Source organism: Macaca fascicularis, chromosome 18, assembly GCF_037993035.2.
Source record: "Macaca fascicularis isolate 582-1 chromosome 18, T2T-MFA8v1.1".
In the NCBI taxonomy this organism is placed as follows: Eukaryota; Metazoa; Chordata; class Mammalia; order Primates; family Cercopithecidae; genus Macaca; species Macaca fascicularis.
The window spans coordinates 21,212,779-21,220,000 of record NC_088392.1 but is presented as its reverse complement, the minus strand read 5'-3'; the positions used below and the strand labels follow the sequence as shown (position 1 = coordinate 21,220,000).

Genomic DNA, 7,222 nt, shown 5'->3' with positions numbered 1-7,222 from the left:
CATTTTGGAAAAGCCTCTACCACTATCTTCCTCTCACATCAGTCTGATTATATTGATTCACCTCCAAGAAAGATGGGAATTCCAGTGGTGCATCCTTTTATTGGAGAAGCGTCAGGAGCTGGATGTTTGTCTTGGCTCAAGGTTGGAAAAAGTTCCTTGTCCTCTCTGGGGGACAGAGTCCTTGTCAGTAAATAAGGAGATAAGATGGAGAGATTGTGGAGGTCCCTCCAAGCCCTGACCTTCTAATGCTTTTAAGGTTTCTATGATTCTCTCTATGTGCAGTCCTGCCCAACTTCTCTCATCATAAACGCCAAGGGTGAGTTAACTAAAGCATGGGTCATCCCCAGTAAATCTTTAAGAGAATACTTTAAAAAGTTTTTAGGCCAAATGATATTGTCGCGGTATTTCTTTTAAAATTTCAAACAACAGCCAATTCCAGTGTAATATATATTGTTCCAGAAAATAGAAAAGGATGGAAAACTATCAAGTTCAATTTGTGAAACTATATATTCTTTGAAAATATCTGGTAAAGAGTCAAAATGATAAAATTGTACAAATAGAAACATTCATGCAAAGCTGTAAATTAAAATCAAGAGTACATTAAGAGACTTAGAATAAACAAATTCATAGAGACATAGAATAGTGGCTTCCAGGGCCTGAGTTGAGGAAAAACTGGGGAGAGGAAGCTTATGGTTTAATGTGTACAGAGCTTCTGTTTGGAATAATGAAAAGTTCTGGAAATGGATACTGGTGATGGTTATACAATATTTTGAAAATATTTAGTGCCACCGAATTGTGCAATAAAAATGGTTAAAATGATACATTTTATATTTTACCACAAAAATTACCAATAACTAGAGACAGGCAGAAAAAACTACACACACACACACACACACACACAGTTGTGCCAGTGCCAATTTCCTGATTTGGATGTGCTGTAGTTACATCAGATGTGACCACTGGGGGAAACTGGGTGAAGAGAACTTGGGACCTCTTTATACTATCTTTGCAGCTTCCTGTGCATCCAAAATTCTTTCAAAATAAATTTAAAAGAGTGCATTAAAAGAATAAGCCAAGACAACCAAGAAATATTTACCTGGAAATACAAGAAGGACTGATAGTTGAAAACCTACCAATATTTCACACCTATAGGGGAAATAAGATAAAGCATATGATTTTTTTTCAGAGGTTTAAAATTCTTTCATTAATTCCATTAGACTTTCCTGTTAACAGATTGTTTTCCTTAACATCATCAAAAAGATCCTTCTCAACAACAAAGAGCCTTAACATTCAAATACTGTAGGCATTTTTAATAAAATCAGGAGTAATACAGGATGTTCAATATTGTTACTTATTCTGGAAGTCTGGGCACTCATCGCTAGTGATTACAACTGTGAAAATAGAGATGGAGGAAAAATGCATGAAAATGTGGGGACAGAGTGAGAGGCTACTTTTGAATGGACCATTATCTACTAAGGCTTCAAATTTATCTTTTAACTTTTCAGTCTTGTTTATCTCTTATAAAAGATGTAACACTAGATAATTAATAGGACCAAATCACTTTATTACTTTTAATACTGCTTTTCTGTTTCTTAGCATTGAACAGTTTCCTTCATATTCCTTCCTTACTTGGTCCTTCAAAAAAATTTATTTTTTTTGCTCCCGGTCACTATAATTCACACTGGTAATCCCGGCTACTTAGGTGAGTGAGTCAGGAGGATCACTCAGGCCCAGGAGTTTGAGGCTGCAGTGAGCTGTGTTTGCACCACTTCACTGCAATCTAGATGACAGAGCAAGACCCCATCTCTAAAAAATAAATAGGCTGGGTGTGGTGGCTCAGACCCGTAATCCCAGCTCTTCGGGAGGCCAAGGTGGGAGGACTGCTTGAGCCCAGGACTTTGAGACCAGCCTGGGCAACATGGGAAAACCTTCTCTCTACAAAACATACACTAGGTGTGGTGGCATATGACTGTAGACCCAGCTACTCAGGAGGCTGAGGTGGGAGGATCCACTGAGCCCAGGAGGTGGAGGCTGCAGTGAGCCTTGGTTGTGCCACTGCACTCCGGCCTGAGCAACAGAGTGAGGCCTTGTCTCAAAAATAAATAAATAAATAAATGAAAATTGTTTCCATGGAAGACCAAAACATAAAACAGAAAAAACTAGAGTTGCTCTGATTGAAACAGGGGTAGAGCACCCAAATCCTGGTCCATCGTGATCCTTCCCTCCCCCAGCCAGCTCTGCATGAAACAGGCCCCTAAGACAAACTCAGGGAACCACTGGATGGGGAGGCCCTGCTCTCGCATTCTGGGTAGTGCTAATATGTTATGGCTCTTGGAAGCATACCAGATGAGGCAATTCATGGAATTTGGTACAGAAGCCTATTTAAAGACAAAGACAAAGAACTAAGTCTGGTCTGTATTGGACTACTTGCTTCAGGACCTGGTACCACTCTCATTTCTGCCTCTCATCTAATCAAATGACCCTGAGTGAGGTCCCTCTCCTCTTTCAGCTTGTTTCTTATCTGTAATGTGAGAAGGTTCACTTACTTAACATTCATTCAGCAAAAATCATGTTATTGTATCCTTGTTACTTGGTCGCTTCCGTCAGTGGATGCTGACGTCAGAAGAGACCACCAAACTCCACTCAGCAGGTCACCACATTCAGTTATTGGGAGCATAGGTCGAGCCAACTCATACGGCAAATCTCAGCCTTGGCTACCTGTAGAATCGCTGGAAGGAAGTTTTAAGATAGCCAGATGCCCAGGCCCCACTCAGTCCAATTAAATCAGAACTTTATGCATGACATCCGGGGAAGTATTGTTTTTAGAAGTGTCCCTCATGATTCTAATGAGCAGCCAAGATGAAAAACCATTGTCTCAGCAGAATCATAGAGTATGTTTTGAGTGATTTCACTCAAAATGAGACATTCTGCAGGGCCCTATGAGCTTCTCATCATCTTCATGACTAACTGGTAACATTTGGCCCTAATTGTTTTCAGATTAAACTTGTCTCTCTTTTGATTCATGACACAAGACGCCTAAGTTTTTCACAAAATACCCACATGCCAATGCAGATTCAACACTTGTTCTGGAGAAAAATTTAGACCCTGTCAAGAAATTCATCATCATTAGTGAGTTGTATTTTTCTGATTCCTTTAATAGAGGCCGCACCATATGGGCAACAATTCCCAATTCTGACAAAGGCAATGCCTCCCATTTTTAAGTAATTAACTTTTTTCTCTCTAGAGGTTACACACACCATCCTTGAATGCAGTACATACATCATATGTAGTAACTCTATGGCACTGTTTTGCTACATTCAGCTGTCAGGATTTATTGGATCGTGAGCTGGGACGATCCATTTCTAAGGTGGGGAGGCTGCTTCTAGCCTGTTTTCAGTCTGTGGGTGTTAAAGAGGAAGAGAGTCCTCTCTCCGGTCCGTGCCTCTAAGATGACAAAGAAAAGAGGGAACAATAATCGTGCTAAGAGATCCATTTCTATGGTGGGGAGGCTGGTTCTAGTCTGTTTGCAGTCTGTGGGTGTTAAAGAGGAAGGCAGTCCTCTCTCCAGTCCGTGCTTCTAAAATGACAAAGAAAAGAGGGAACAATGATAGTGCTAAAAAGGGCCGCAGCCACATGCAGCCTATTCGCTGCAGGAACTGTGCCCGATGCATGTCCAAGGACAAGGCCATTAAGAAATTCGTCATTCAAAACATAGTGGAGGCCACAGCAGTCAGGGACATTTCTGAAGCAAGTGTCTTCGATGCCTGTGTCCTTCCCAAGCTGTATGTGAAGCTACATTACTGTGTGAGTTGTGCAATTCACAGCAAAGTAGTCAGGAATCAATCTCTGAAGCCCGCAAGGACCAAACACCCCCACCCCGATTTAGACCTGCGGGTGCTGCTCCACGACCCCCACCAAAGCCCATGTAAGGAGCTGAGTCCTTAAAGACTGAAGACAGACTATTCTCTGGAGAAAAATATAATGGAAACTGTACTTACAAAAAAACAAAAAGAGGAAGGCAGTTTTTAGCGAAGTGCTGTAAATCTCTTAGACCTTTGAGGGCAATTTATAGTTTTTGGAGCAACCCCACCTCTATCTTAGCTTTCTGCTCACCATCATCTCATTGTTCCAGTTTCATGTAGGCTGAGATTCAGAAGGTAATGTTGGAGATTAGAATAAGTTACATGTATCTCTAAAAAGTGGAGGATTGCGCACGGAGGATTTTTAGGGCAGTGAAGCTATTCTGGATGATGCTGTAACGGTGGATAAGTGTCATACCCATAGATTATCCAAACCAATACATTATCCAGCACCAAGAGTGAACCCTAATGGAAACAGTGGATTCTGGGTGATAATGATGTGTTAATGTGGGGTTGTCAATTGTAATAAATGTACCATTCTGATGGGGAATGTTGACAATGTGGGAAACTGTGCATGTGTGGGGGCAGGGGGAATATGGGAACTCTCTGTACTTTCTGCTCAACCTTGCTGTGAATTTAAAATTGATTCAAAAAAGGAGGTCTATTTAAAAACTAAAAAGAGAAGAATTTGGAGTTTTTCTTAATTTTTTTTAATCCCAGAAATTGAGGAGTAGCAAAACAAAACAAAATCCGGGGAAATAGTCGAATCTCCTCTACAAATCACTCTCTTAGTGATCCTGCGTCCACCATCCTTTGCTCTTCCTACATGCTCTCCTCACTGTTTCCTCCTAATATAGTTTGCCTGTGTGTCCCTGCCCAAATCTCGTGCTCAATTGTAATAACCAGTATTGAAGGTGGGGCCTGTTGGGAGTGATTACATCATGGCGGTGGATTTCTCATGGTGGGTGAGCACCATCCCCATGCAGAACCACGAGCCAATTAAACCTCTCTTCCTATAAATTACCCACCCTCATGTATTTCTTTATAGCATGACCTAATACACCTTCTTACTGATGACTTGCATATATCCTTATCTAACCCAGAATTATCACTTAAATTTTAAGCTCTTCTACCCAAAAAATCCAAAAAGTCTCTATCTGAATGTCCCTAAGGAACTTCAACATCAATTTGCGCCAAATGGAAATCGTTATCTCCCGATCCCAGCTCCTTCTTTTGTATTCCAGCCTTTACGTAAAAGAGTTATGACCTGTATGGATGAGAACTCTGGTAATCCTTCTAAATTTTCATGCTAAAATAACAACAGTCCACACTTCTCATTAAAAATAGTGGACTAAATGCTTGTGGGTGCCTGTGTTCCTTCTAAAAGCACAACAAAATTGTATTACAATAAAAGGGTTTAAAAAGAGGCATAGACTCACAGGGGAAAAAAAGACTGTGGGGAGAGGACAGCTACACAATTTTAGAAGGTAGGAAGCACAGGGATAAATAGAAACTGACTCGGCAAACCAAAGACAACCAGAATCCACGCTGGCAATGGCAGGGGGAGGGGGGACCCAGAAACAAACTGATTAACACTGATGAACCTCAGAAGAGCTCAGGAAGAGGAGGCACCAGGCACCTCTTAAAGAAGCAGTCAAATAAACACGATTTCAGGCATACAAGGTTTCATAAACATAGCCTTCTGGATCCTGTTTACTTTGTTGGAACGCATCTAGAGGATGTGCTCTACCAAAATAAAAGAATAAGCCAAAGCCGAGATGGCACGGGATTTAACACAAGAGGGAGGCACAGGGCGTCCTGAGCTGTTGGTGAGGGAATATCCCAGGACCACAGCTGTGCTCATGACTTGTTAGTTCTTTTAATTCTTGCACATATATGTTTTGAAAGGTTAAATTTGTTTATGGTTATACAGCTAGTCCAGTGAGCTTCAGAGCTAGGAATCCAACCCAGCTGTGTCTGATCCAAGGCTGTAATAAAGCATTTCTATAATTATGGAATTCTGGGCCAAAGAATGCCTGATGTAAACTTTTAAAAATTAGCTGCGCATGGTGATGTGTGCCTGTGGCCCCAGCTACTCAGGAGGGTAGGCCTGAGGATCTCTTGAGCCCAGGAAGTCAAGTTTGCAGTGAGCCATGATTGTACCACTGTATTCCAGTCTGAGCAACAGTGCAAGACTCTGTTTCAAAACAAACAAAAACAAAGAATGCCTAATGCAGATAATAATCGTTCCAAGTCATAAGCTTACAATGAGAATTAGATGAGATAATCACACAAATCATTTACCCAGCATCTGGCACATAGAAATCTAATTACTCTCTTACTTCTAGTTAAAAATATTATCTATTATTATCATTACTGCCTCTATCCAATGTTCCATGAAGGATTAGCATTTTAACTGGACCTGGAAAGACAAGAAGGATTTTGGTGGTTAGAGTCCCAGTCAGCTTGAGTGGCTATAACAAAACACCACAGACTTGGTGACTCAAACAACATTTATTTCTCATAGTTCATGAGGCTGGGATCAAGGTGCCAGCAGATTTGGTTCCTGGGGAGGGCTCTCTTCCTGGCTTGCAGAAAGCTGCCTACTCGTTTGTCCTCGCATGGCAGAGAGAAAAAGAGTTCTGGTATCTCTTCCTCTTTTTATAAAAGCACTAATCCCATCATGGGGCTCCATTCTCATGACCTCATTACCTAATTACCCCTCAAAGGCCCCACTCTCCAATACCATCACCTTGGGCATTAGTGCTTCAATATATGAATTGGGGTGGGAGTGGGGGACACAAAGGAACAATATTAAAGAGAGGACAATGAAGATGCACACTTCAGGCATTGGTCAGATAATCTGGTTATAAACTGACTGAAGTTCAGCACTTGCCAAAAGTTTGCAGAAACATTTTGGGATTTAAAGCAAATATATTAGTCTCCATTTCCTAGGTCCTGTAAGCCCCATCCATGGAGCAAATTAGATTGTCAGAAAGCAACAAACCTGAACTCTATTAATAACTCCCCACAGAGTAACTTTCATAGAATTAAGATTAATGCTATGTCCTTAAATTTTGGAAGAGAGGAATAAAGCATCAATTTGAAGAATATGTTTATATCTTTTGCCAAAATCGTAGTTGTAAACATTGTACACCATATTGTCCATCCTTAGTCTGAAAAAGACTTTTTTCTACAGATAAACTTGTATGCTTGCTTTTATCATGAAATGACAACTTCATAACCCAATGCCAGGAGTGGATTTAGTGCTCAACGGCAGTAATTTAATTCATACCAAATGCTTCAAAACAGCTCTCTTCTTGTAAACATATTAAGATGTGTGTTTATTTAATTATCTTGTT

General features: G+C 40.7%; 1 long non-coding RNA gene and 1 pseudogene across 1 annotated transcript in view; one reads left to right on the top strand and one right to left on the bottom strand.

Moving 5' to 3' along the window:
* The window catches only part of LOC135968310 (uncharacterized), a 101,669-nt gene that overhangs the window by 63,568 nt on the left and 30,879 nt on the right, over window positions 1-7,222 (bottom strand). The gene's annotated exons all lie outside the window — the stretch shown is intronic.
* On the top strand, window positions 3,417-4,063 carry LOC107128063 (small ribosomal subunit protein eS26 pseudogene; annotated as a pseudogene).